Source organism: Biomphalaria glabrata, chromosome 18 (assembly GCF_947242115.1).
Source record: "Biomphalaria glabrata chromosome 18, xgBioGlab47.1, whole genome shotgun sequence".
In the NCBI taxonomy this organism is placed as follows: Eukaryota; Metazoa; Mollusca; class Gastropoda; family Planorbidae; genus Biomphalaria; species Biomphalaria glabrata.
Genome location: NC_074728.1, coordinates 4,412,725 through 4,440,302, shown reverse-complemented (window position 1 = coordinate 4,440,302; position 27,578 = coordinate 4,412,725). Strand labels below are relative to the sequence as shown.

General features: G+C 35.6%; 1 long non-coding RNA gene across 1 annotated transcript; it reads right to left on the bottom strand.

Annotated features, from left to right (window-relative positions):
- Window positions 1-43: 43 nt before the first annotated feature.
- Window positions 44-27,578, bottom strand: LOC106056040 (uncharacterized). The gene is made up of 5 exons (XR_008775892.1): window positions 27,419-27,578; window positions 21,287-21,380; window positions 6,429-6,491; window positions 3,816-3,852; window positions 44-189 (listed from the first exon to the last, which is right to left on the bottom strand). It is a non-coding gene; the product is annotated as an uncharacterized LOC106056040 (long non-coding RNA).

Sequence of the window (27,578 nt, the reverse complement as noted above, 5' to 3'; positions counted from 1 at the left end):
TGAAAACATAAATTTTCTTTCTAAAATTAACGAAATACATGCATTCTGTGTGTTATTTTTCTTTATTTCATGTTAACTTGAAAGCGTCTAAATTGTTGATGTATTTAAAGTGCCTTTGGATCCTGTGCACTTTTTGTAGCTCTACTAACGACTGCTACTTGCTAGAAATCCATGAATCCATTCTTATTTCTGAAAGATAGAAATATGTTGGTTATGTTTCACATATGTAGCTTTGAAAAGACATAGTGATAATTAATATTTAAATAGTATTGTACACCAAAATTGCAAAATCGAATTTTATCTTATAAATTACAGACTTTACTTCAAAAAGATTATTAAGCCCTTGTATTTCATGTGTCAATCTAGTCTTGCATGTAAATCAAGACTTGAACACTGCCTTGTCGTTTGTTTTCCTGTCTGATTCAGGCAACCATTTCGTTTCTCTAATAGCATTAGCGAAAAAAGCACTTGTACAAATTAGTCAAATCATAAGGAGCAGGAAATGTATACCTCGCTTTGTGTTTTTCTGAGTAATTCATTAGGCTTTGTTTTTCTATGTGTAAATTATAGTTTAGCGCAGGGTTGGGCTACCTTGTTCTATCGACGCCGAATTCTAAAAATTTGGGAACAGGGAGGCCACACATAGATATGCAACTTAAAAAATTACGCTGACTGTCTAAAATGTCTTTTAATTCGTATTTATACTCTATTATACTGAATTAGACATTTACGTTTCATTTGTTTACACTCCCGATTGAAAATTACAACAAGAATTAGCAGTTTCTGAAACAAATTTTACGAATATTTCTTAAATAATTTTAGTTCATGATTTCTTACATCACAACAGTTCACCACTAATGTACAGTTGTACTTAATGTGAAGTATTGAACAATTTATACTCGAGCATAATGTGGAGCTAGCTTTCTTGCTGTTTTCCTTGTGACTTCTGTCAAATTACAGTTAGTCAGCATAGACTAACAAAACAAAAGATGGTACACAGGTATATGTGGACCCTCATAATGTGAAATTTTAGCATCAAAGTATTTTTAAGTGTGGAAATACAGCTTCTGGTTCTCATAAAACTCCCGCGAAAGAACTGAAACTTTAATTTCAGGCCATAATTTGCTTTGAGATATATCCTGTTAAGATTAATCAGCTTTTGGACTAAATGATAAGCTGAGGGCATTGAAAACTGGTTCCAAGATCTTGACGTCTGAAATTTGCTTTTTCAAACATGAAGTCCTAATATGTGTTGTACTAGAAAAAGTTTCGCTTTCAGCAAAAGGAAAATGACAAAACATGTTTTCCCTTGCCTGCCAGGAGAAATGGTAAAGGTTTGTTTGAAAAGATTTAATATGTACATATATGTGAAAAACAACATTGCCATACTAACTTTGAAAGACATGAAGTCTCTCTTCCACTATTTATTAAAAATATTAGTAAGAAAGTCAATTTGAATGTCTTTCAAGGAAGATAATCTTTTCTTCCACGCTAAGCCGGCGATTGCTACTGTAATACCGTAGATCAGACTGTTTTGTTTCCAAATCCTCCAATGTTGTGGTAAAGACCCATTGCACTGATAAGTATGATCACTCAGATAAATAGGGTCAATTATATGTTTGACATTCAATGCAGCCGTTAAGAGCTTATGATTGGGATATTTCTTTTAATATTTTAAATGAAAATGTTTTGCTAAGTCAAAGTATGGGTTTCATCAGTTGTTTCACTTGTCATCTTGTTCCAATCGAGCCCAAAAACTTTCATCATAGTTCTTCATAGCATTGAATAAATACTGACAGTTAGAATAATCTTTATTTACTTTAAACTTATTAGAATGACTTTTAGCAGTGGCGTAGCTAAGGAGAGATGGGGGGAGAATTTGAAGATCCTCTGGGCCTCCACTTGAAGGGGCCCCCAAATGGGTGTCCGAAATTTTTTTGTAAATACATAAATTAATATATTTGATTGACAAATAGTGTCAACAGGTGTCTTCTTTTTTAACATTTATGGATTAAATTTATAACAAAGACTAAACCTAGATCTAGGTCAATCAGTACGTTAACTTTATTGCCGTTTGTTAAATATTTTTTTCCCACAGAGATCAAATTTGTTTTTTTTTAAAGTTAGTTTTACATTTTAAAATGCAAATCTTTAATAGATTTGTTGCCGATTTATTTTCCTTTTAAAAGAGATCAAACATATGCTTGCAACAAGAACTAAGAATATTTCTCTCTTTGTTGCCACGAATAAAACTGTATGATATACAGCTAATTCCAGGTATGTTGTTACCTTTACTAATAATAGATTTAAATGGTGACCACAGATAATGCCCAGTCATTCATCTCATTTCCATAAGATGATCCATAGTCTCTTCGCGATTCAATGAGGCCATAGATATTACAGAAGTTACTTAAAAAAACAACAACATCAACAAAAAAAACAAGAAGATGATTACGTCCCACACATTTCCTTTGTCAATCTAGTCATGCAAGTCAATCATCAAATCAAAAAGCATATACATTTTAAAAGCTATTTTTTTTTAAATATCAGAAATATATTTTCTCTTCTGAGTAACCTATGTGTTTAGATTAAAAGAAATACAATATTTTATACATTCCATTTCTATTATTAAACAAGGTTACAAAGACAGTTTGTGTGGAAACACAAACTCAAAATCGGCCCCCGAAGTGGTCCACCCAGGCAGGCTTCAATATTTTCAGAAAGAACATCCAAATGAAATTATATCAAAGACTAATGAGAGATAAGAATGGAGAAAGAAGGTTGACAGATCTTGTGTAGTGACCCAACAGTGCAGCAGATCAAAGGATAGGTGCAAGGATAGGTGCAAGTGAATGCAAAGTTAGATGTAAACCTGGCCTAATTAGTTCCCCTTTAAGACCTTGTGGTCTATAGGGCAGATGAGTTCATCTGTTTTTGTGGCCTACGGTTAATGAGGGTGTCATGTAGCCAGCACAACGACCAACCACCTTTACTTTCCCCAACTAGCGTCAGGTACCCATTAGAGCTGGGTAGACTCAGAGGCGCCCAAGGATTCCGAAGATGAAAATCCAGGTCTTCATCAGGATTCGAACCGGGAACCCTCGGTTCGAAAGCCAAGCGCTTTATCGCTCAGCTACCGCGCCTCTCCTGGCCTAGCTGAAGTATTATACATTATGTAACTGTTTTGAAAAGGCTCAATCTCAAAACAAAATAAAAAGGAAAAATATTCCGTAATTATAAAGAAAGTTAAAGAAAATAAAGTTTTTAAGATTACTATTCGTTTTAAATTAGGTCTAACTTATAAAGCATACTAATTAGCTTTTTCTCTTTAAAAAACTCCTTGAATAATTGATTTAAAAATTAGATTTTTCGCTTTCAGGAAAAAAAAGTAGCCGTTGCATCAGAACTTTGAATGGTCTAAAGTCTAAAATATTTTGATGTCGGATTTTCAATATCTTTTCTAGTTTACGAGATCTAAACGGGACGGACGAACAGACGGACAGACATTTCGCACAAAACTAATAGCGTCTTTTCCCCTTTCGGGGGCAACTAAAAATTGGAATAATGTTTAAATTTACCGAAATTATATGTATTTTATTTCAAAAAGTATTGGCAACATATTGTATGTATGACAACGGATCGTTCGGAAAATCTAAATGAGATTTCTCTAATCTCTAGCTTCCAATCTTATAGGTTTCCTAATGAAAATCTATCATTGGTAGTGCAGTAGTTTTCGTTTTTTATTTCTGTATATATCAATGTTGTAAATACAAAAATAAAAAGAATTAAACAGTAAATCTTGTTTTAAAACTTACTGGCGTGCATCTTCCTCTTGCAGGGGTGAATACGTAACTAAAAAGAAACAAAGTAAGCTAATTACTATTTTAAAAGAAGTTGTCAATCTGTTGATTCCTCTGATATTAAACTCTATACTATTTTGTCTAGATTATCTCTAGATCATTTAATTCCTTCCACTTCTGATGGATTACAAAATACCTTTTAAACAACGTCTCAACTGAGTATCAAAGAAAAGTAGCATAAATTCTCAAGAATGTTAATTGAAGAAACAAAGAAGAAAAAAAATAAACAAACACACACACACACACACGCTAAACGAAACAAAGAAGAAATTAATATTTTTTAAACGTGCTTTAAATGTGCTTTAAAACAAGGAAATCCTATGCCGAACTGGGAGTCGAACACTTAATGAGGTTGTGACTGAGCGTCGCATGAGGTTTGCGGGACATGTTCTACGTCAAATTGAATTACACACACCAAGAGTTGCGATAACATGGAAGCCAAAACGAGGAAAGCGCAAACAGGGACGTCCTCGTATTACCTTTGGCGACACACCTTCATGAAGGACCTCAGAACAGTGGACACCAGGTGGGAGGAGGCTTCAGACATTGCCAGGGACAGATCTTTATGGAGACATCTTGCCGCCCAATGCGCCGAACGGCACGGGAGGACCTAAGTCTAAGTAAGTCTAAGTAAGTCTAAGTAAGTCTAAGTAAGTGCTTTTAATACGACATTAAAATTTAACATATTTGAATCGTTGTAGGCTACAGCAAGAGGACAATTTGCAACTCTCAACCTTATACTCGAAGATTTTGATTCAGGGTGACCATCATAATAGTCAGGGCCAGATTCAGTTATGTGGAAAAAAAATCATAATATTCAAACACATACAGTGCTTGAAAAATATTTTCTTTATTTCATTATGCATATTTTAGTGGGGAAAAAAGTATATTTTTAGGGTTTACGAAAAGTAATAATCAGAAATGTTAACGAATACTCTATAACCACGCCAGTGATGCCAGCTGTAAGTATTGTTGGTAAAGTAAAATAAAGCTTCTGACCGTTGAAAATACGAATATTTTTTTTCTCTATTATGGGGGCCCCTTTCTTGTAGATACTCCTGGGCTGTATCCCGCCGTTTATCGCTTAAAACCGGCACTAAAAACAGTATTACACAAGTAAGCATCTGAGGTCTTAAGGAACAAGCAAGTGTTCCAATTGTCATTGGGTTGTAAATGACACCATAATATGATATGAAGAAAGCTCAACAGAAGAAAAAAAAACGCATGAGATTGAAGTCGGAAAAAAATATAAATGAATCAATAATCAATGCAATAAAATAGTAACTTGAAAGTTGGCAATAGCCACAAAAAAAAGCATAATATAACGAATAACAAAATAACACATAGCACATAACAAATAATATGTTAGAGCGATAGTAATTAGAAACAACAATAAATCTCTTATTATAACCACAGAAGCGGAAGTGCCTAACAGTATACAGATATATTTAGCATTGAAATACATGCAAATTACAAATTAATCAACAACGAAATCAACAACAAACAACGTTGAAACAACAGATTCAAAATTAGAGGTTAAAGGTTACTGTCACCACCTCAAAGTTGGTGCCATATAGTAGAAACCCTAATTCTATATTGTAAATGTTAAATCAATATTGTGAATCTTATTCACAACTCATGTTGCCCTAAGGTGAACACTTTTGACCTTAGGTGAACTAGAGAGTTAAAAGGCAGTCAGTCCACATAGAGATCTTGTAGCAAGCACTTGATAGAGTCACTTAATATATAAGCAGTAGAGTTAGATGTTTAAAGTAGTTGGTTATAAAATAGTTACTAAGTTCTTATATTGGTGATATTTCTCTTGGATTAATACTGACCATTCCTGGGTCGAATTGTATATTGTATTCACTATGTCGTGTTACATTAAACTTATTGTGTCTGCTACATCCAGCGTCATTTCATTATTCTGTGATTTAGAACATGAACCCAATGTCACCACCACGCCTACATTGATAAACCGACAGTAATAGCACAGCATCAAGCATAACTACAGCCACATTCATAATATCTAAAATAAATCGGTGACAGTTACTTAAATTAAAAAAAATAATAATTGTGCAAAATGTCACTTTGATCCGAGATTCAGTGTGCGAGAAATAACAGACAGACAGATAGACACAGTAAGTTTGTGTAAGATTTGTAAATGTATGGCAGAGAAAAAAACATATGTACGGTGACACTCAAACTGAGCGAATCACATTGTGTTACCAATAGTTTAAAAAATGTGTGTAATTCATGAATGCTGAAACAAAAATATACATTTTCTTCTTACTGGGATCTGTTTTAACACACATTTATTAATATTATAAGCGACTGGTCATTATTCTGGCAAAATGAACTCCACTTTAACCATGGGCTATAGAAACAGATGACCTACTCATCATTTGCCCTGTACACCGCACAGTCTTAAGTGGAACTAATGTATTCTATTTTTTTTTATTGAAAATGTGAGAAAAAAGAGTAACAGACAGACCAGACAAAACTAATAGCAGCATTTTTTTTTTGTTCGGTGTAGAAAGTACCAGAAAAAAAGAAATGAAGACTCACTTGCACTTAAGATTGTTACAACATTCTTTTCTTCGTTCGCAAGGTGCATGATACTTTGCACAGCTGATAATAAAAAAAATACAATCATTCCAACGTTTTAAAAAAACTGAAACTATATAACATTGTGCCTCTAATTATACTATTAATAACAAAACTGCTACGCTTTGTTGTACTCGAGTTTAGATGATATTTGGTCAATGTATTAGGAATGAAACATCAAGCACATTTGAAAATGTCATTCTGTTTACACTTGGCATGGTTGACACCACATTAAAAAAAATATAGACATTATTTGACAACGTCCTATGTTGGATATGATACATTGAGGTATGCGACGTCTATAAAAGTCATAAAGGTAATACCAAAAATGCCAAATTATGGGTTCATGTATTCCTTAGTAACATTGGGTTCATGTATTTGTGGTTGACATTTGGTTAAGGCAGTGATGCCCAACCTTATACAACTTGCGGGCCATTTTAATTTCCGACACTCGTGTCGCGGGCCACATTAATGAAAAGATACAGAAAAATGAAATAGAGCCCAAACCATTTTAAATAGTTTTATCACAATCCCATGGATGCAGTAGATCTACTTAAAGTCATAAGTTAATTATGTAACATTTATGTAACAAGGGTTTCATGCGTCTTATAAATGAACACGTTTTCCTACTAAATTAAGGGCTTGTAAACATTGTAATACTACAGAGCAAATAATTTTCAGAAATGTGCATGGTTGATGCAGACAACACGGCGTAGAAATGCTATTGTCTGCATTGCTCGAAATTTCTCAAGCAGAGAAGTCAGATTTGTAAGTCAATCAGTTCATTCTGCTGCTCTGTCATTTAGTTTTAAATGGAGATTTTCACCAACATCGTCTACTCCACTCGTTTTGCAGTTGTCATGCCTCCAAGTAGCCTCCAATACAGCCGACTCATTTTCTTGACTTCATGGCAAACATTTTCTTCACTCGATTAACTCTTGACGTAACTTAGCGACTCTTTTCTTAGCGGCTCAAGCCGACAGTACCTCCATATCGTTTCTTCGACACTCCCATTTCATAAACGTACAAATGTTACATGGAATGGCACCTATCATGTTGATGTTAGAAGTACCCAAACCAAAATGATGCAAAAATGATGCGCTGTTACACACATGAGATTTTAAGGACACAGCTCAAAACAGCCGCAGAATCGTCCAAGACTCTAAAATGAATGTCAATTCTTGTCGCCGAAAAAAACAACAACTTGTGTTCTTATAGAAAACAAAATGGACACGAATAACTAACAAGACAATAGATTACTTTGAAATACATCAAAGTGTGAGAGTCCTAACATATAGAAAATAAATTTTTCAACCTTTGTTTGTATATTTTTTTTATTTTCTACATTATGTGCCGATGTTTTTGCGGGCCGGTCAGAACTACGTCGCGGGCCGGATCTCGCCCGCGGGCCGTAGGTTGGGCATCACTGGGTTAAGGTATCTATTGTAACATCAGGTTATCTTATATAAAAAAATGTATATATATATATATCATCCGACAGATGCAATGGGTCGACGCCGATTCCGTATGGGTTATGACAAAACAGAGGTGCAACAGTCAAGCGCTACTAAAACGATCTCAGTCATTACTGTAACCTTATTGACAGCAGAGAGTTTCTGCAAGATACAGTTGATTTGACAGCTTAAGGTGATCCCTTGACAAATTCTAGGAGCTTAGCTAAGAGGGTATTGTGTTAAAAAAAAAACAACCATAGGTTTTTTACTTTAACCCCCCCCCCCCCCAAAAGAAGGTTTTGACGATAAAAACTTCCTTTTCGATAAAATATCTAAAGTAAAGTAGTCACCAAATTCCATGAGCGTAGAGAAGAAGGGTTTCAAATTCTATACCAGTCGCTGGGCTTCATTATGAAATTGCAGTAAATAGAAGATTAAAATTTTAAGTAATTTCTTTTAATTAGCATGATGATGCACTTTAGATACCTCAGAATAATCTCAGAATATTCTTTTTCGTTTAAAAATACCGATGGAGAGGTTCACAGCGTCCACCCAGCCCTAACCTCCTGGCTGGCAAGGGTGGGGTGTCTTTCCTCTAACCCCAGGAAGAACCTATTCTAGGGTACGATAAACGTCTTACGAAAGAATGAAGGGTCGGAATGTAATAAAGAGTTATTATGTGTACACTCACACAAGCACATATGGCGGATCCCCCCCCCCCCCCAAATCCCCCACCTGAAAAAAAAATCCAGGCTACTCCCATGGGTACATGTATTTATGTGTGACTTTAAGTTACTTGGGTTCATGTATTTATGTGTGACTTTAAGTTACTTGGGTTCATGTATTTATGTGTGACTTTAAGTTACTTGGGTTCATGTATTTATGTGTGACTTTAAGTTACTTGGGTTCATGCATTTATGTGTAACATTGGGTTCAGTTATGTATTGTAAGATCGTACTTCTTTGTGACAATGGGTTCATGTATTCATGTGTGATATTTATGTAGGCTCATACGTTTATGTGTGCTATTATGGGTCAATATATTTATTAGTAACATTGGGTTCATGTATTTATATGTCATATTGGGTTCTTGTACATACTTGTGACATAGTTAAATAAATCTATTGTGACTTTAAGTTAATGTATTTCTGTTCGACATTGAAATTGTGCATTAGTGTGAAATTTATGATGTCACATTGGGCTCATCTATTTATGTGTGACATTTTAGATTCATGTATTTATATGTGACATGGAATTCATGTATGTATATATGATATTGGGTTTTAAAAATATTGTAGCGGACTGATAGGGTTAATGTGTGTGCGGCCTATTGATACACACGACTCAGGCCAATCACACAGGTCAAGGGCTGTTGAACAAGGGACAGTACTGCTAATACACGCAAGCATGACCCGTGCTGTGGTCATGTGACCGAGAGCCTTGATAGACGAGAGACACTAGGTAATAAAGGACAGTTGAGTCCAGGACAGCAAGGCCGTAAGGACAGTTTGGTACAAACGAGTCCTCGAGAATGTAGCTGTACGAGCAAGAGAGACTTGTAATGTTTAGTTAGGCAGTTCTGTTGTGTAGCAAAGCATTTGCAGTTAGTGTAGCCAATTGTGTTTATTGGCTGTTGTTGGTGTATTTGTAATTAAACCGCTACATAGTTTATTGAAGTTTTTTGTTGTTAAATTCTTGTATTAGATGTGTTGTGTTTAGCAGTGTTTACAGAAGGCCTGATAGAGAAGATCATAACAACATATTGGTGACATTAGTCTCATGTATTTATGCATGGCATTGAATTTATGTATTTATGTATGACATTGGGATTATGTTAACTGAGTTAATGGATTTATGTTTGACATTGGAATCGTGCATTTGTGTGTGATAAAGGGTTCGTGTATTTATGTGTGACGTTGGGTTTATGCATTTCTGTGTGACTTTTTTTGTATTTTTGTGTGGCATTGAGTTTATGTATTTTTTGTGATATTGGACTTAAATATATAGGCCTATGTGTGACATTGCGTTTATGCATTTTTTGTGTAACTTTGGTTTTATGTAATTCTTTGTGCAATTTAGTTCTTCGTATCTATTTTATCTATCTATATAGGCTGTTGTATTTATATCTATATGACATTGGGTTTATGCATTTTTAGTGTGACATTGTTTTTATGTATTTGCGAATTATTCCCTATTTTTTTAAACTTTTAAAAATTATGTGCCATCTTTTTTTTTCGGTCTAAATCTAAAAGTCTATGATTAGAATATTATAAAGTCTAGTAGATCTATACATTCTCTTATCAGGATTTTTTTTTTAGTTTGGGGTGGGAGGGATAATGTGGCATAAAACATGATATTGTTTTTTTACAATTCTCTTTTAGGTCACAATTTTATGGAAGATGGAATATTCTCTGAGGGTGAAATCTCAAAATCGGCAGTTCGGCAGTAACGATTACCCTTTACATTTGAGATTTGAAGTATATCGTGGGAAAAGAATTTCTAGATAGTTGGCCAAACTGAGAAAACGATTTTTTTGACCGTTTCATTTTTCAAAGTATAAAAAAGAAATACATTTCAATTAAGAAAGAGTTCATAAAAAATATTTATCTTTAAAGGACTATATTTTTTTTTCTTCTTAGCCCTGTATTCATTTGAAGAGTTTAATAAATAAACATCCCGAACTATTTTGTACATCGTCTACTAGGTTTAGACCTAAATGCATAAATTTGTAATATTATAAAGTGTAGTAGATCTATACATTCGCTTAGCCAGGATTCTTCTACAAGTGTATGGGAAGGGGAGAATAGGGCGGAGTAAAAAAAAAATGTAGGAAAATTATTTTTTTAAAACTATTTTAAATGCTTGTTGTTGTTTTTTCTTCTGTCTTTGATGGCATAATGAAATGTAAGTTATCGTTTAAGTTTATTTCAACTCTTTCTGTCTATCTCTCTGTTAAAAATTGAAACTCTTTTTTTTTCTTTAACAACCATTCACAAATCTAATTAAAACTATACCCAGGTATTTATTTGCGAAGACACTCTATGAATCAATAACAAATAATTCATCAAGGAGTCAAACAAATAAGGTAACTAGTTATTTTATTTGATATGGCCTTATATATATATATATTGACCAGGAGATGAAATGACCGGAGGAGGAATTGACCGGGGGATGAAATGACCAGGGGAAGAAGTGACCAGGGATGAAATGACCGGGGATGAAATGACAAATGAGATGATACCTGAGCATACGTTTTGTTTTAAACGATGTCGCCCACACAGCGGTCTCCCCCCCCCCCACACACACACTCCCATGAAGCTGATGTATCCAAAGGAACAGCAAGTGCTGATACAGTTTGGGATCAGCGGGGTCTCAGGGTCTGCCGGCTTCTAATGTTTTTTCAGGGTTAAGTCCCAGAGCATTACCTATGAAAGGGTATAGCTTCATATCTTCTGTGGCATTTTACGTCTCGAGAGACGATCTTTTCCCTTTGCAACTTCTTGTGTGACTAAAGAGGCCAATCCTTGATACACAGCTGCGATCGCAGGTTGGGCATATATAATCACCAGGCGCCGTTGCATTTTCACCCTTCTTTCTGCTTCTGTTGTGTATGACATCTGCAATCTGTGACCCTTCCTTTATGCTCTCTTTCCATGTGGATCTGTCCAGTGCCACCTCTTCCCAGTTGCCAGTGTCGATTTTGAAGTGCTTCATGTCGCATTTGCATACATCCGTAACGTAAAAGTGGGCGACCAGCGGCTCTCCTGCCTTCTATTAGATCGCCATACAGGATGTCCTGTGGAAGTCGACCTACTGGCATTCTACGAACGTGGCCAAGCCAGCCAAGGCGTCTGCTGCTGATAACAGAGCAGATGTCCTGGCATCCTGCTCTATGTAGCACTTCCTCATTGGTTATCTTATCTTGCCACCTTATTTTAAAGATCTGCCTTAAGCATCGGAGGTGGAAGACATTCAGCTATTTTTCCTGCCATGATTAGGTTGACCATGTTTCACTTCCGTACAGCAAGGTGCTCAACACACAGGTCCGGTAGACTAGGGCTTTAGTACTGCTAGTCAGCAATATGTTGTCCCAGACTCTTTTCTGCAACCGTGACATGGTGGCCATTGCCTTAGCTATCCTGTTGTTTATGCCTTTATCCAGTAGAGTGTTGTTGGATATGATGGAGCCAAGGTAACAAAAGTGATCAACAATTTCTAGTGGTTGGCCATTAATGCTTACTTGAGGTGCAGTGTTTGTGTTTTGGACAAGTATCTTAGTCTTGCTTTGACTGATGTTTAAGCCGAACTTCTGGCAAGCAGCAGATAGTTTGTCAACCATGGACTGTAGCTGAATATCAGAATCAGCCACAATAGCTGCATCATCAGCATACAGGAGTTCCCTGACGAGTAGCTTCCTAACCTTGGTTTTTGCCCGCAGCCTTGATACATTAAATAGTTTTCCAGAGGATCTTGTATGGAGAAACACACCTTCGTTTATGTCGCTGTACGCATAATGCAGTAGACAGGAGAAGAATATGCCAAACAGAGTAGGTGCGAGCACACATCCCTGCTTGACACCACTGCAAACCTCAAAAAGTGCTGATTGGGCTCCATTGAATTTGACAGTACATTTAGTTTCCTCGTGAAAACACTCAATTAACTTCAGTAGTTTGGGAGGGCAACCTATTTTCCTCAGGAGTTTGAAAAGGCCACTTCTGCTGACCATGTCAAAAGCTTTAGTCAGATCAACAAAAACAATGTAAAGGGGTCTGTCTCTCTCTCTGAATTTCTCCTGCAGTAGTCGTAGAGAAGATATCATGTCTATAGTGGATCTACCACTCCTGAATCCACACTGAGACTCTGGGTAGACTCTAGAAGCTACCACTTGCAGCCTGGATAGTGCCTTTCTAGCAAAGATTTTGCCCACTATACTGAGGAGAGAGACATCCCTATAGTTGTTGCAGTCACTCCGATCCCCTTTGTTTTTGTATATTGTGACTATAGTTGCGTCACGCATGTCCTGTGGGACATGACCTGTTTCCCAACAGCGGCAGAGGAGAATATAGAGTTCAGGGAGCAGGAGTGATTCGTTGACTTTCACTACTTCCACTGGGATACCATCGCTCCAAGGAGATTTTCTATTTTTTAAGCAGTTTATTGCTTTTTTGAGGTCACTAAGGCTCGGAAGCTAATCTAGGCATTCCAGTACTGGAAGATCTGGTAGAGAAGCCAGGGCGACATCGTCTACTGTATTCTGTGTGGCATAGATTTCGAGGTAGTGTTCTGTCCATCGTTCTAGCTGCTTGGTTTGATCTGTAATTTTTTCTCCGGGTTTGGATAGAAGGGGGGCAGGCTTAGACACTGTTGGACCCAGGGCCGCTTTAATGACATCAAATAGAGCTTTGCTATTTCCTGAGTGGAGACTGTCTTGGATTCTTTTGCAGGTATCCCTCCAGAAGTTGTTAGCACATTTTCTAGCCATTTGTTTCGCCTCTTTATTAGCACTTTTGAAGGCCTCCAAAGATTTTGGATTAGGCTTTGTCTTGTGAGCGAGGTGTGCAGATCGTTTTTTCTCGATGCAAGGTTCCATATGTGATAGATTCGCCTCAATCCAGTCTACATTTTTGTGTTTTTGAGGCCCAAAGGCGGTGATTGACGAACTGTAGATTACGTCTCTTAATTTCTCCCATCTGATAGAGATGTCTTCTTCATCACTTAAGGAGGGGATTGAACTTTCAGGAGCTCGCCAAAGAGTGCACACTTCTCTGGGTCACCTACATGGTTGACGTTAATTCGCCTAGTTCTGGGTTAAGTGGAAGTGTAAGCCTTCTTGAGAAATAGCTTGATTTTGCTTAGCACTAGTGAATGGTCTGATTTGCAGTCCGCACTATGGTATGAACGGGTGTGGATGACACTTTTCAGATCCATAGCTTCATAACAGCGGAGGTTTCAATTCACTCATAGTTTTAATTCGACCCTTATATTCACTAAGACAAACTTTACGTTATTTATTCTTTCCAAAAGGAACATGCACTATAGATTGTAGGCTGTTTTTTTTTAAATGAAACAACAATACCGAAATCGCTCTTCTGATATATAAACATTTTGTGTTCTTGCGAAATAGTCTAAAAGCCTTTTTATAGATTATTGATTATTCAGTTTGTTTTTAAGCTAAAAATAACGCCAATTGATCTTTCGAAAATCAATTATTTTAGATAATAAAAATTACCCTCCGGCCACAGCATCTCTATATATTCATTTAGTAAAAGAAAAGTAAAGTTTCCCTTTCAGACCTTGTGGTCTACAGGGCAGATGATGTTTCTGTGTCCTATGGTAATAAGGGTGTCATGTGGCCAGCAAAACGACCAACCGATTTTACTTTTCCCTAACTAATGTCAGGTACCCATTTGAGCTGGCTGGACTCAGAGGCACACGAAGATCCCAAAATTAAAAATCCCAGTTTTTACCATGATTAAACCCCTGTACCCGGTTCGGAAGTCAAGAGTTTCAGCCACCGTGCCTCCATATATTCATTTTTCGTACACTTATACTTTTTTAAATAATAATTATTAATCTTATTCATTCATTCAAAATTAATAACATGTTATATGTAATAAAGAGAAACTAGAAAATATTTATTTTTCTAACAAAATTAGATAAATTGACAACACAAAAAAAAATAATTCTTGACTTAAGTGTCATACAAACTAGACATAGATCTAGCTAGATCTAGACCTAGTTTATGATCTAAATCTATATTCAAGATCTAAGACTAAGCCTAGATCTAGAAATAGATCTAAGTCTCTATGTCTATATCTAGAAATAGATCTAAATATCCAAATGCAGTTGATGAGTGATTTTAACCTACCTGATATAAATTGGAAAACAATAACCATAGATAAACACCAAAACCTTAAGGACATGAATGAGCTTTTCATAGAAACTTTACACAACCTAAGTTTAGATCAAATCATTAAAAAGCCAACTAGATTAAACAACATTAGATCTCTTCTTAACCAACAGACCTGGATTAGTAGTTGATTATGATATTATCCCTGGTCTATTAGACCATGAGATCATAAAAATACACAATCAGATAAAAGCAGTAGCCAATACAAAACCCAAAAGAAAAATCTTACTCTGGAATAAAATGAACCTAACACAACTACACCAGGCTGCATTAAACTTTCAACAAACATTCTTATTACAAACATTATTATTACAAACATTATTATTACAAACATTCTTATTAGAAAAAGACATTAACCAACCAGTCGATGACCTCTGGAATTTCATTAAAAAACATCTTAAAAGCATTAAAGAAAATCATATACCAACTAGATACACATCAAACAAAATAAAAAAATGCTGGTTTAATAATACAATCATAAAGCTTTGTAAACAGAAGGAAAACCTTTATAGAAAATTTAAGAAACTAAGGCAGAAAGAGTTTACAAAAGTACATAAAAATTAAACACCTAACCAAAAAAAGTAAGCAGACAGCTGCAGAGTGAATACATAAACAATGTAATATCTAAAGATAACAACAAAAACCGAGTGTTCAAAATACTATTTCAGGCTTCACTTAACCAGGTCAGAGTATCAAAGGACTGGAAAGAAGCTAATGTCACCCCCCCCCCTATTTTAAAAAAGGAGAAAAATCTGACCCAGGAAACTACAAACCAGTATCACTTACCAGCATCACATGTAAAATCCTAGAACACATAATATGTAGAAACATCATAAACCACTTAGACAAATATAATGTCCTCACCCCATACCAACATGGCTTTAGGAAATATAGATCATGGCTTAGATATAAGTGAACAAATAGATGCTATCTTACTAGATTTTTCCAAGGCTTTTGACAAAGTTCACCAACATAATTTGCTTAAAAAAATAAAGTATTTCGTCATTAATGGTTCATTGCATCAGTGGATTAAAGATTTTCTGATAGGGAGAGAACAAACTGTTATAATAAATGGCTCTAAATTAACACCGATAACAGTAAACTCAGGTGTACCTTAAGTAAATGAAAAACTGTCATGGAATCCACATATTGATGAAACAGTAAAAAAAATCAAACAAAGCATTAGGGTTTATTAAAAGAAATTTCTATAAATAAAATAAGAACATAAAACTAAAATGTTATATAACCTTGGTTTGGCCAATAATAGAATATGCATCCTCCGTTTAGGACCCCTCAGCTCAAAAAAAAACATTAAGAAACTGGAACAGACACAAAATAGAGCAGTGAGATTTATAACAAACGAATATTCACATTTGACTAGAGTAACACCTTTAGTGAAATCACTAAATTTAGAAAGTTTTCAGGACAGAAGACTCAAAAGTAAAGTAGCAATTATACATAAAACACTGAACCATTATCTTCAAATACAAAAAACAAAATTTAATAAAATACTCTAAAAGACACAAATATAAAGGCACATTCCTCGTCCCATATGCTAGGACACATTTGTACAAATACTCCTTCTTCTCTAGTGCTATTGGAGCATGGAATGGGTTGCCTGAGCTAGCCAGGAAAACCAGTGACTTGGCAGAATTGAAGTCATTGGTTAATATGCATGACTAAATGCATGACGCGTAGGACGTAATCAACTTCTTTTTTGAAGTAACCTCTGTATTATATACGATAAGTCTCTAAGTCTAGATTTAGAAATAGATCTAAGTCTCTAAGTCTACGTCTAGAGTTTGATCTAAGTGTATATCTAGATCTAAGTCTATATCTAAGTCTAGATCTAGATAGAGAATCTTGATAAAGAATCTACTATATCTAGACTAGAACTTGTATGAATATGTATATGTAGATCTGCACTCTATTTAATCTTACTTAGACTGTCAAGTGTAGGTCCCTATAATGAGGATATGTCAAAACTGAGCGCTATAAAAATAGTTCGTTATTTTTTAAAGTTATAACTAAAACGATGTTCGTATTAAAATTCTTTTTCTTTTAAAATAACATTTGAATCATTATTCTTTTTAATGAGTTAGTTAATAAATGAAAAATATACGTTATAATGATCCATTAACACGCTTACCATTGTAACCTTAGATGCAAATGTTTTGTACCAATGCGCAAATCTATGAATGAAGCTTGATTTATTAATGAAGAAGTCCATGGCCTTTTAAAAAGGTTAGCTCACCTAAAGTTTTTCATTAGAAAGTGGTGTAATGTTTTGAAAAATCTGCTTGCATATATAATTTTAAAAATTACATGGTTCACTTTTGGAAAAGAAAAAAGTAGCCGTTGCATCAGAACTTTGAATGATCTAAAATATTATGATGTTCGAATTTCATTTTCTCTTCTACTTTCTGAGATCTTAACGAGACGTACATACGGACAGACGGACAGACAGGCCACACAAAACTAATAGCGTCTTTTCCTTTTTCTGGGGCGCTAAAAATCGTAACCTGAATATTCCTTGCCAATTGGCGGATCCTTTGAGGACCGCCTCTAACTTTGCTTAAAAACAAAAACTCTCTATGTAATCTTGATTACAATTTACCTATAAACGACAAATCAGAAGTTTTTTCTTACGCCATCTTGGTTGATAACTACAGTTACAAGGGATGCTACTCCCAAACACTGAGTGGTACGACCTATATAAAACACTAATCAACACTTACCTTGATGAACCTGAAAAATAAAAAAAAAAAAAAAAAAATTAACTTAACTGCAATGAATTTGGATGCTTATCGTGTTAATTAGTACCTGGTAGTTAATTTTAAGAATAGTTTGTTAAAGATGTGGGCTATTGGGAACATGTTTCTTCCTGCCTTAAAACTTTTCCTGCATCCTCATAGGACGTTGTATCACTTCGCTATTTTATGGGTATTGCTCATTTACCATATGATTTATCATTGGTGACACAATCTTCATTTGCTAATCCAAGGACTTTTCTCAGCATTCTTTCTAACCCACGTTTAGTCTCATTCCTATCTGTGTTAATGACTTTTAGAGACTTTTGAACGATTTTACCAATGAGGTAGATATTTGTCTAATAGTAAATTGATTTTTTTTTACTCATATAAGGGTTGTTACCAGTCGTTGACGTGTAGACCTAACTGCTGGCAGACATTTAAAGAGTCGTATGCGAAATGTATCGTAACTAATAAAAATTCCCTTTTGCGAACAAACTAAATAACACTTTATTTTTAATATAAATAAAAATCAAGTTCTCATGATATCAAATAAATGTAGCAGACTGTAGTGATAATATCCTTTAACAAAATTGAACTCGCAACAATAAACACTATTTTTAATCTTATGTTCAGGAGACGCATGTCCTAAGACCAAGTGACGATATTGTCACCTATGTTCAACCAATCTCTAAAGTCTTCCCACCATCACCATAGAAACGCACACAAACTCCATAACAAATAGGCTTCAATACTCTTGACTTAGGCGTTAGTTTAGTTTATCCAGATTCAAATATGAAGTGCGCCCCATAAAATATCCTTTTTATAAGCAAAGACCAGATCAGGAAAGCGAACAGATATGCACCTCCAGATACGAGAGAAAGTGAGATACATAAGGTAAATGATAGAGAATGTTACTGCATTCTACTTCATTTATGTTTTAATAGCTCTCTAGAAGCTACCTTAGTTTCTCTCCAAGTCTAGGCATCTCTGGGTTCAGCTGTAATTACATAAAACACTCAACAACTCTATGAAAACACATAAACCTTATTAAACTTTAGGGCACATATCACACGCTGGTCTCTTCATCTATAAAATTCGCGCATACGTTCCAAATAACATATATCTGTAAAAAGGATTATACACAAATACACACACTAATCAGTAACAAAGAGCATGATAAATTACCCTTTAAAATACCTAAATATATTGGACCGAAAGAAACGAGCTGTAGAACGTCCCTGTTGACCGAAATCTAGGCACCGAGAGGGGAAACTCTTAGAAAGTAAAAGAACTGAAAGTTTGATCCTTTCCTCATTCTGAATCTGGTTATGAATTTTTTCTGAAAGTCCCTGGTTGAAGATAAAAGTCTTTTGACTAAGTTATCTAAACTTAAAAAAAAAGATACATTAAACGACGTTCAATTCAAGGAAAGCGTATTCCGTATGGGGACGAAAGTATACCAAAATGCAGTCCTTTTTTGATAAAGTAAAAGGTGGTCGACGTAACAGAACAGTAAATCCCCATAAACTATTTCAATACAGCTTAGGCGCCAACTTGCCATTAATAAAACAGATAAGAGCCCAGGGTTGCATACGGCCTCAGAACGAGACAGCTGGATGTCACTCACAAATGCCACGGGATACACATTTGAGACCAAAAGAAAATCCGCTGCAGAGGACAGACGCAGACGACGGAAGGAAAATCGGAAAATCTTAATGAAGCCGGGGGTTATGCTTATCTTGAATGTAGCAATATATGTAGGTCACAGCTGGGGCTGCGTAGCATCGGGAAATACTGCATTCCTTAATTATCTTCGGTCTTGAAGACAAAACTTATTATTATTTTTATTATTATTATGCTAAAATGCTATTATTCTAAATTCTATGGCGCTGCTGGGTTGAGTTTCGTTAAAGATAAACAAAATTTATCGTAGTCCCTTTAACAGTTTCCACTGAGGAATTTTCTAGTGATGTGGCAGGTCTGCAGCAGAGCCGTCCTCTGACAGGCAACGAGGATTTTCCTGGGAATATTAAGGGCCTTGAAAATTTTTTATGAGGTCAGTTGTTATTATCCCCTCGGTTGATATAACAATGGGGTATATTGTTATTTTGGATAATTTCCTTAGACGCTTAATCTCCAAGCCTAGGTTCCCATATGTTTTTTGTTTTTCTCAGTTTTTCTTAAATTATGAGACAGTGGTACTGCGATGTCGATAATAGTAGCCGTTTTTTCTTTTTGATATTCATTATTATTATGTTAGAAATGAACGAGTAGTCATTCTCTGGCGCTGCCAGGGTCGAGTTTCGCTAAAGAGAAACGAAATTCATCGTAGTCCCTTTAACAGTTTCCACTAAGGAATTTTCTGGTGATGTGGCAGGTCTGCAGCAGTACTGCCCTCTGACAGGCAACGAAGATGTTCCTAGGAATGTTAAGGGCCTTGAAGGTGTCTGTGAGGTCAGTTGTTATTATCCCCTCGGTTGATATAACAATGGGGTATATTGTTATTTTGGACAATTTCCACAGACGCTTAATCTCCAAACCTAGGTTCCCATATTTTCTTTGTTTTTCTATCTCAGTTTTTCGTAAATTATGAGACAGTGGTACGGCGATATCGATAATGGTAGCGTTTTTTTCTTTTTTATCGATGATCAGCAGATCCGGGCGATTGAAATCTACCGTTTTGTCGGTCAGAATAGGCCTATCCCAGTACAGCAGATGTTCAGTAGACTCGAGAACCTCTTGCGGAGAGTATTTATAATAAGGGGGAGTGTCCTTACCGATCAATTTGTACGTCAAAGCCAGGTGTTGGTGTATTAACTTTGCAACTTGGTTATGGCGACCTAGGTAGGCTGATTCTGATAGGGCTGGACATCCTGCCATAATGTGTTCAATCGACTCGCCCACATTTCCACATTTTCGGCATTTGTCGACAACATTGAGTTTCAGGATGTGCTTCTCGTAATTTTTTGTCCTGATTACTCTGTCCTGTATTGCTGTAACAAAGCCTTGTGTTTCAGGGTAGAGATGACCTGCTTTGAGCCATGTTAAGGAAGCAGCCTTGTCGATGTTGTCCCTATGTAATGAAGCCGGAAATTTTCCGTGGAGTGTTTTTTCTTCCCATTGGCGAATCTCATGCCCTACGTCGTCCAAACCGATATTGACATCAGCATTGTGTAGGTTCAGAGGGGTTGCATCGGAGTCGTATTTCCGTAGGAAGGAAACTAATTTGTTGCTGGAGGCGAGCAGTTTTGATCGTATTATTATTATTATTATTATTATTATTATTATTATTATTATTATGTTAGAAATGAACGAGTAGTCATTCTCTGGCGCTGCCAGGGTCGAGTTTCGCTAAAGAGAAACAAAATTCATCGTAGTCCCTTTAACAGTTTCCACTGAGGAATTTTCTGGTGATGTGGCAGGTCTGCAGCAGTACCGCCCTCTGACAGGCAACGAAGATGTTCCTAGGAATGTTAAGGGCCTTGAAGGTGTCTGTGAGGTCAGTTGTTATTATTATTATTATTATTATTATTATTATTATGTTAGAAAATAACAAGTATTCATTCTCTGGTGCTGCCAGGGTCAAGTTTCGTTAAAAGGAAACAAAATTTTTTAAAATTCTGGACTTGATGTAACTTTCATTTTGTAGACATTCGTATCTTTAAGAAAAAGAAAAAAATGTGTTTATATTTAATAGACTTACTTTCAGTTTCAGTTATACAGGCTAGAACGATCAGTAGGACCATCAGCACTGGGAATTTCATTCTCTATTTGGAATTGGTTCTTACGAAGCTGCACTGTGAAATGATATTTAAGAAAAGTATTTCTAAAAACATGATTAAAAAATATATACAAAGAGACTGATAAATACATAAGCACAAAAGTAGAAATAGTTTGTCTGAGACTAAAGTGGCATACATTTGTAAGCTGCTCAATTGAGACTCGAGTTTAGAATCTTTGTGAGAAAGAATTTTTATTTCAAGATCTGAATGGAGCTGAGTTGTGTTAGGAATACAATAGAAGTAAAGGAACCCTTTCAGACATTGCGATTTATAGGGCAGATAATGAAAAGGTCATTTGTTTCTGTGGCCAACGTTTAACGATTGTGTGGCCAGCGCAACGACCAACCACCTTTACTTTCTCTAAATAATGTAAGGTAGTCTTTAAAGCTGAACTATGTATGAATGTATAGTAAAAATGTTCTATATTTAATAGCATCATCAATAGGTGATGCAGTCGTTTGCGTTATTTTATTTCTGTGCAGCCCGGGCATGCTACCCTGCCTCATAGTGGCGCCCGGGTGGAAACGATCGTAAGAGGAAACGATTAGGCTAAAGGGTAGCAAAACAAGACTCCCGTGGGGGTGCCTACGGGGGTGCGAGAGCATCCTCATTGCACTGTGCGGAGTTGTAAAAAAAGCTCCCAGAACCTTGTCACAATCCAGGCGCTGTTCCTCAAAGGGCCGTTACATAAATGGCATGTCCTGCACGGTTTAGACTGGTATAGAAAAGGAAAATGGCGGGGGTCTTAGTGTATGCGGCCTCTTGCCGCGAGTCTGACCCACCCGCCAAACAGAACTGTGTACACATTCTCAGGGAGTTCTTGTTCACTTTTGCTGGCTTAGAGTTCCTAGAGCTGAAGGCTCAACTCTATCTGACAGTTTCAGTAATTGCTCTCCGCTTGTCGTGTCGTCGTAATTTTTCAAATAACGTCAAAGTGTTTCCTCTTGATCGTTTGGTGCTGTGACAATAGGGACAATAAGGGTGGCTACCTTTATTTTTTTTATTAGAGTTAGCCCCCTTTATTACTTGATTTAAGTCCCTGTCAATAGTTTACAATTGCCACTCTCTCTTGAGTCTTTCAACTGACCAGTGTATTTTGAATTAAATCTATATACTGTTTCATACTTGTGTTGTACTATTGTTGTGTTACTCAAGAGGAATGTGCCACTGTTGTGGGAAGAGTATTTCGATAATGAGCTAAGTAGACTTTATCAATTTGTTAGTACTAAATTGATTTATGTAAATGGTATAGGTCTACTTAGTCTCTTATCCTCTCCTGTATGTTTTTTTTTTGAAAGACATATTTTGTTTAGATACGAGACAGTAGTGTGTCTCATGAATGACGTCATTTCATTGTTAATGCATGCATGATATTATTGTAAACCATCATTTTGGTTTTTCGGCATAAGACATTATTGTGCCTCTATGATGGTGGTCCTTTCATTATATTGACCGGAAACTGTCTTGCTACTTTGCTTAGTTTCATTATGTCATTTTCTTTTGGTGAGCCTTTATTGCCATTTATATTTTTCATGATTTTTTTCTTGTGTTTGTAAATAAACTCCCCTTTTTTTTTTGTTGCAACTGAAATCTCAGAATTATTATTTGTTCGTCTCGGTAGTTTTATACATCTAGAGGCTATAGTTATTAGCCTAGATAATATAATTGGGACCACAAAGTACCACTGGACTAACTTGCCAGTACAGTACAGGTCACTGGTCTTATGACCTATCCTATTTCTAGGTCACAGGTGCATTCAAGCCATGTTGCTCGACTGAAGCAGGCTGTATCTTTTGAGTTCTTTAATTCTCCTCGTGTCTTCGGTATCAGATAGCTTAGCTTTGGCCTTGGTATATATTCTTTGACCCCCTGTTTAGGGTGAGTTTTATTTCACATTGTAAAGTTATTTTAATAAGGATTCGGTCGTATTCTTTTGTAATTAGATTAGAAGATTAGAGGATTACAAGAATCTGTTATTTGTCTTTCTATAGGGTTTTCGTCTCAGGTTTCTTCGTCTGAGGTTTAAAGTTTTAAGTTTCAAGTACGAGGTTCCAGATTTCTACATTCAGTCTTGGTGTTACATTGTGAAGTTGTGAGTTTTGATGCTACTCTTAACTTTGATTCTTCATCGTGGTGAACTTCGGCTAGAAGGCACCTGTGATGTCTCAAACAGTTTGTTGAAGTGAATTGTCCTCTTACAGAATCTTTGTCTTGAAATGAAATATTGTCAGGAGAATACTATCGGATACCATATTACAAGGTGGTTATCATTGTATTTGAAATATTAATTCAGTATTTAATTGGAACTGGACTATGATTTAGTAATTTCTTATTTCATACTATATGTACATGTATTCCTTTATAATTACTAATAGCCATATGTCATTTCATTGAATAAATCTCAGTTGATTAAATTTATAGTTTAATTAAAATCGTCATACACATCGTTTATTAGTTACTGTTCAACTGGGTGTGTATGGTGTGACTGTCGGGCTGAACCTTTGGACTAAAAGTAATAATAAAATATAAATTAATTATAACACACACACAGACAGTGCAATAAATGTTACTTTTAATCCCTAGACAATTAAATACTTGTTAATGAAATCTTAAGACTTGAAAGACTTAAGACTAAGACTGTTTTATTGATCCTTATGGAAATTTGTTGTGATTATAAGGACTCTTTTCTCATATAAAGATAGCACAACAGAAACAAACACATAAATACAACAGACAACATAAAGAGTTCATTCAGCGACTACACACAGGCATCTTGGTCCTATGCATGTTTCATGATCAACTTAAATTTAACCAAATAGACAACATTAGAGATATAGAAGTACAAAAAAACTATTAATGAACATTAGACCGTATAAAGCATCTGGACCTGAGGATATTCCAGATTGATTACTCAAAGAACTAAGCAATGAGCTAGCACTAGTGTTCAAAATACTTCCCAGGCATCGCTTAACCAGGGCAGAGTACCAAAGGACTGGAAAGAAGCTAATGTCACCCCTCTATTTAAAAAAGGAGAAAAATCTGACCCAGTAAACTACAGACCAGCATCACTAACCAGCATCACATGTAAAATCTTAGAACACATAATATGTTGCAATGTCATAAACCACTTAGAGAAACATAATGTGCGTACTCCATACCAACATGGCTTTAGGAAGTATAGATTATGTGAAACACAACTAATATGACTAATTAATGATTTTTCAAAAGATTTAAATAATAGTGAGCAAATAAATGCTATCTTGTGAGACTTTTCCAAGGCTTTTGACAAAGTTCACCACCATAGTTTGCTTACAAAATTAAAATATTTGGCATTGATGGTCTATTGCATCAGTACATTACACATCTTCTGATGGGGAGAGAGAGAACAAACTCTAACAATAAATTGCTTTAAATCAACACCGTAAACTCAAGTGTACCTCAAAGAACAGTCTTAGGACCACTACTATTTTTAATTTACATAAATGATTTAACATATGCATTAGTTCAGAAACAAAAGTCAGATTATTTGCAGACGATTGCATAATACATTGAACAATATAAACAACACAAAATAGGGAAATTTTACCAATAGAATTAGATGAATTACAGAAACGGCAATCAAATTGGAGCATGTCTTTCCACCCAGAAAAAAGTCAGTTATTAACAGCAACAAAAAAAAAAACAAAAAAAAAACAATAAATTCCACTTATCTTATTCATGGTAAACCAGTAACACAGACTAAAAACGCAAAATACCTAGGTGTTATAATAAATGAAAAACTGTCATGGAATCCACACATTGATGAAACTATTTTAAAAATCAAAGAAAGCATTAGGGTTTTTTAAAAATAATGTTATTTAACCTTGATTAGGCCAATAATGGAATACGCATCCTCTATTTGGGACACCTCATTTCAAGAAAACATTAAGGAACTAGAACAGACACAAAATAGAGCAGTGAGATTCATAACAAACGAATATTCACATTTGACTAGAGTAACACCATTAAATAGCTAAATTTAGAAAAACTTCAGGAGAGAAGACTCAAAAGTAAAGTAGCTATTATACTTCTATGACTCTACATTGTGACTGTCATTTGGCGCGATATTGTGCATCATAGGACACGAACGAGAAACAGAGGAGAGATGGAAAACAAGAATTGCTGATATGTAATTAGTTTGGTTCTAGTTCAAGTTTTTTTTTTATAGATGATTAAACGTTCTTTTTGACTAGAGTGACACCATTAAATCGCTAAATTTAGAAAAACTTCAGGAGAGAAGACTCAAAAGTAAAGTAGCTATTATACTGTTATGACTCTTCATTGTGACTGTCATTTGGCGCGATATTGTGCATCATAGGACACGATGGAGAAACAGAGGAGAGATGGAAAACAAGAATTGCTGATATGTAATTAGTTTGGTTCTAGTTCTAGTGTTTTTTTTTATTGATGATTAAACGTTCTATGTTGTAATCCTTTCCTTGAGATTATTTGGCTAAGTTTCAGCAATACATAAAACACTGAACCGTAATTTCTAAATACAAAACAAAAAATAAATCGAAGTACTCAGAAAGACACAAAGATAAATGCACGTTCCTCTTTCCGTATGTTAGGACAAAATTGTATAAATGCTCCTTCTTCCCTAGTGCTATTAGAGCATAGAATTGATTGACTGAGCTAGCCAGGAAAACCAGTGACTTGGCAGAATATAAGTCATTGTTTAACATACATGACTAGATGCACGACTCGTAGGACGTAGGCCCTAATCATTTTCTATTTTAAAGTAACGTTTATATAATATAAAAGAAAGCTAGATGGACTCAGAGGCGCCAAGAAATCCCGAAAAAATAAATTCCAGTTTTAACATGATTTGAATCCGGGACTCCAGTTTGGAAGCAAAGCGCTTTACCGATCAGGCAACGCGCCTCCTGGGCGCCTATTGGTTACACATACCTTTTTTTCTCTTATCTTTTTTTAATAACAGAAGTATATTTTATCAGAGAAAGATTATGTCTTACGCATAAGATTATGTCAATCATAATCACGATTGCTACATTACACACTTCCAAAGCCATAGTTTTTTCTGGCTGATTCAGGATGGCAGCGTAATGCTTTTTTTTTTTCACTAGAGAAGAAGTAGAATTGGCGTATGTAATAGTTCCTAAAATATGGAACGAGAAAGGTTTTTTTTTTCCTTGTGTCTTTTCCAGTTATTTATTAGTTTGTTTTCTTTTTATTTATATATTATGGTGTGGTGTTTTGTGTATTATTGCTTCTTTGGTTTATAGGCATATTTCCTGAGGCGTCTCTAAGCTTAGTAATTTTACTTAAGATGTTAATCTAGCCAAGGGTGACTTCTAGGAATATTAATTTCCATAAATTTCAAATAAAAGCGAAAATAAAAACTCTACATCCATATTTTAGGTCTTTGGGGCTTGTAAAGATCTTCCTACAGGAAATAATCATAGGAAAAAAAAAAAGAAGAGGCAGACAGAGAAAGTGATAGGAAGATTACATAAAAGAATGAACAGACCTGCCATTGGAAGACGTTCTATCCAAGCCAAAGACAGAGAGGAAATGAGAAAGGTGGTCGACAAATCTTGTGTGGTGCCCCAAAGGTCCAACAGGCTAAGGGATAGGTAAAGGTGCAGGTGAGGGGTCTCAATCATCGGGGGCATATTCTAATAGTTTCTTTATAAATGACATTAGACAGACCACACTGAAATTACTACATGTATGAAAAGATTGAGAAAAAAAAAAAGCAAGTCAAACATTCTGGATGGATAGGAATTTTTACTTCAAGGTTGGTATCTAACTGATTTGTGTATTAGCTGAACGCCTTATTTGAACACCACAACTTTTTTTTTTCTTCTCTACGTTTCCATATAAGTGTACAACATAGATTGTGCTAGAAAACTGGGTTCATTGTATGCAAGTATGATAGACTAAACCGCGCTGAGTACGAAACGATGGAACGCAATAATGACGCCATTAAGTATGGAAGACCAGATCGCAATAAACAAACACATAAACACAACCCTAAACCTTACACCTACCTTAGGCGTGAGCTTTGCCAAGCTAATTTTTGACACGCGAACACTGTTAGCCGTGTATGACATCTGCGCAATCTTACAAGCTATTATAAGGGGCCAATTACGTATGCAAATTTGTGAACAGATGCAACCTATAGTCTTTTGTGAAAAGATCTCCTCCACC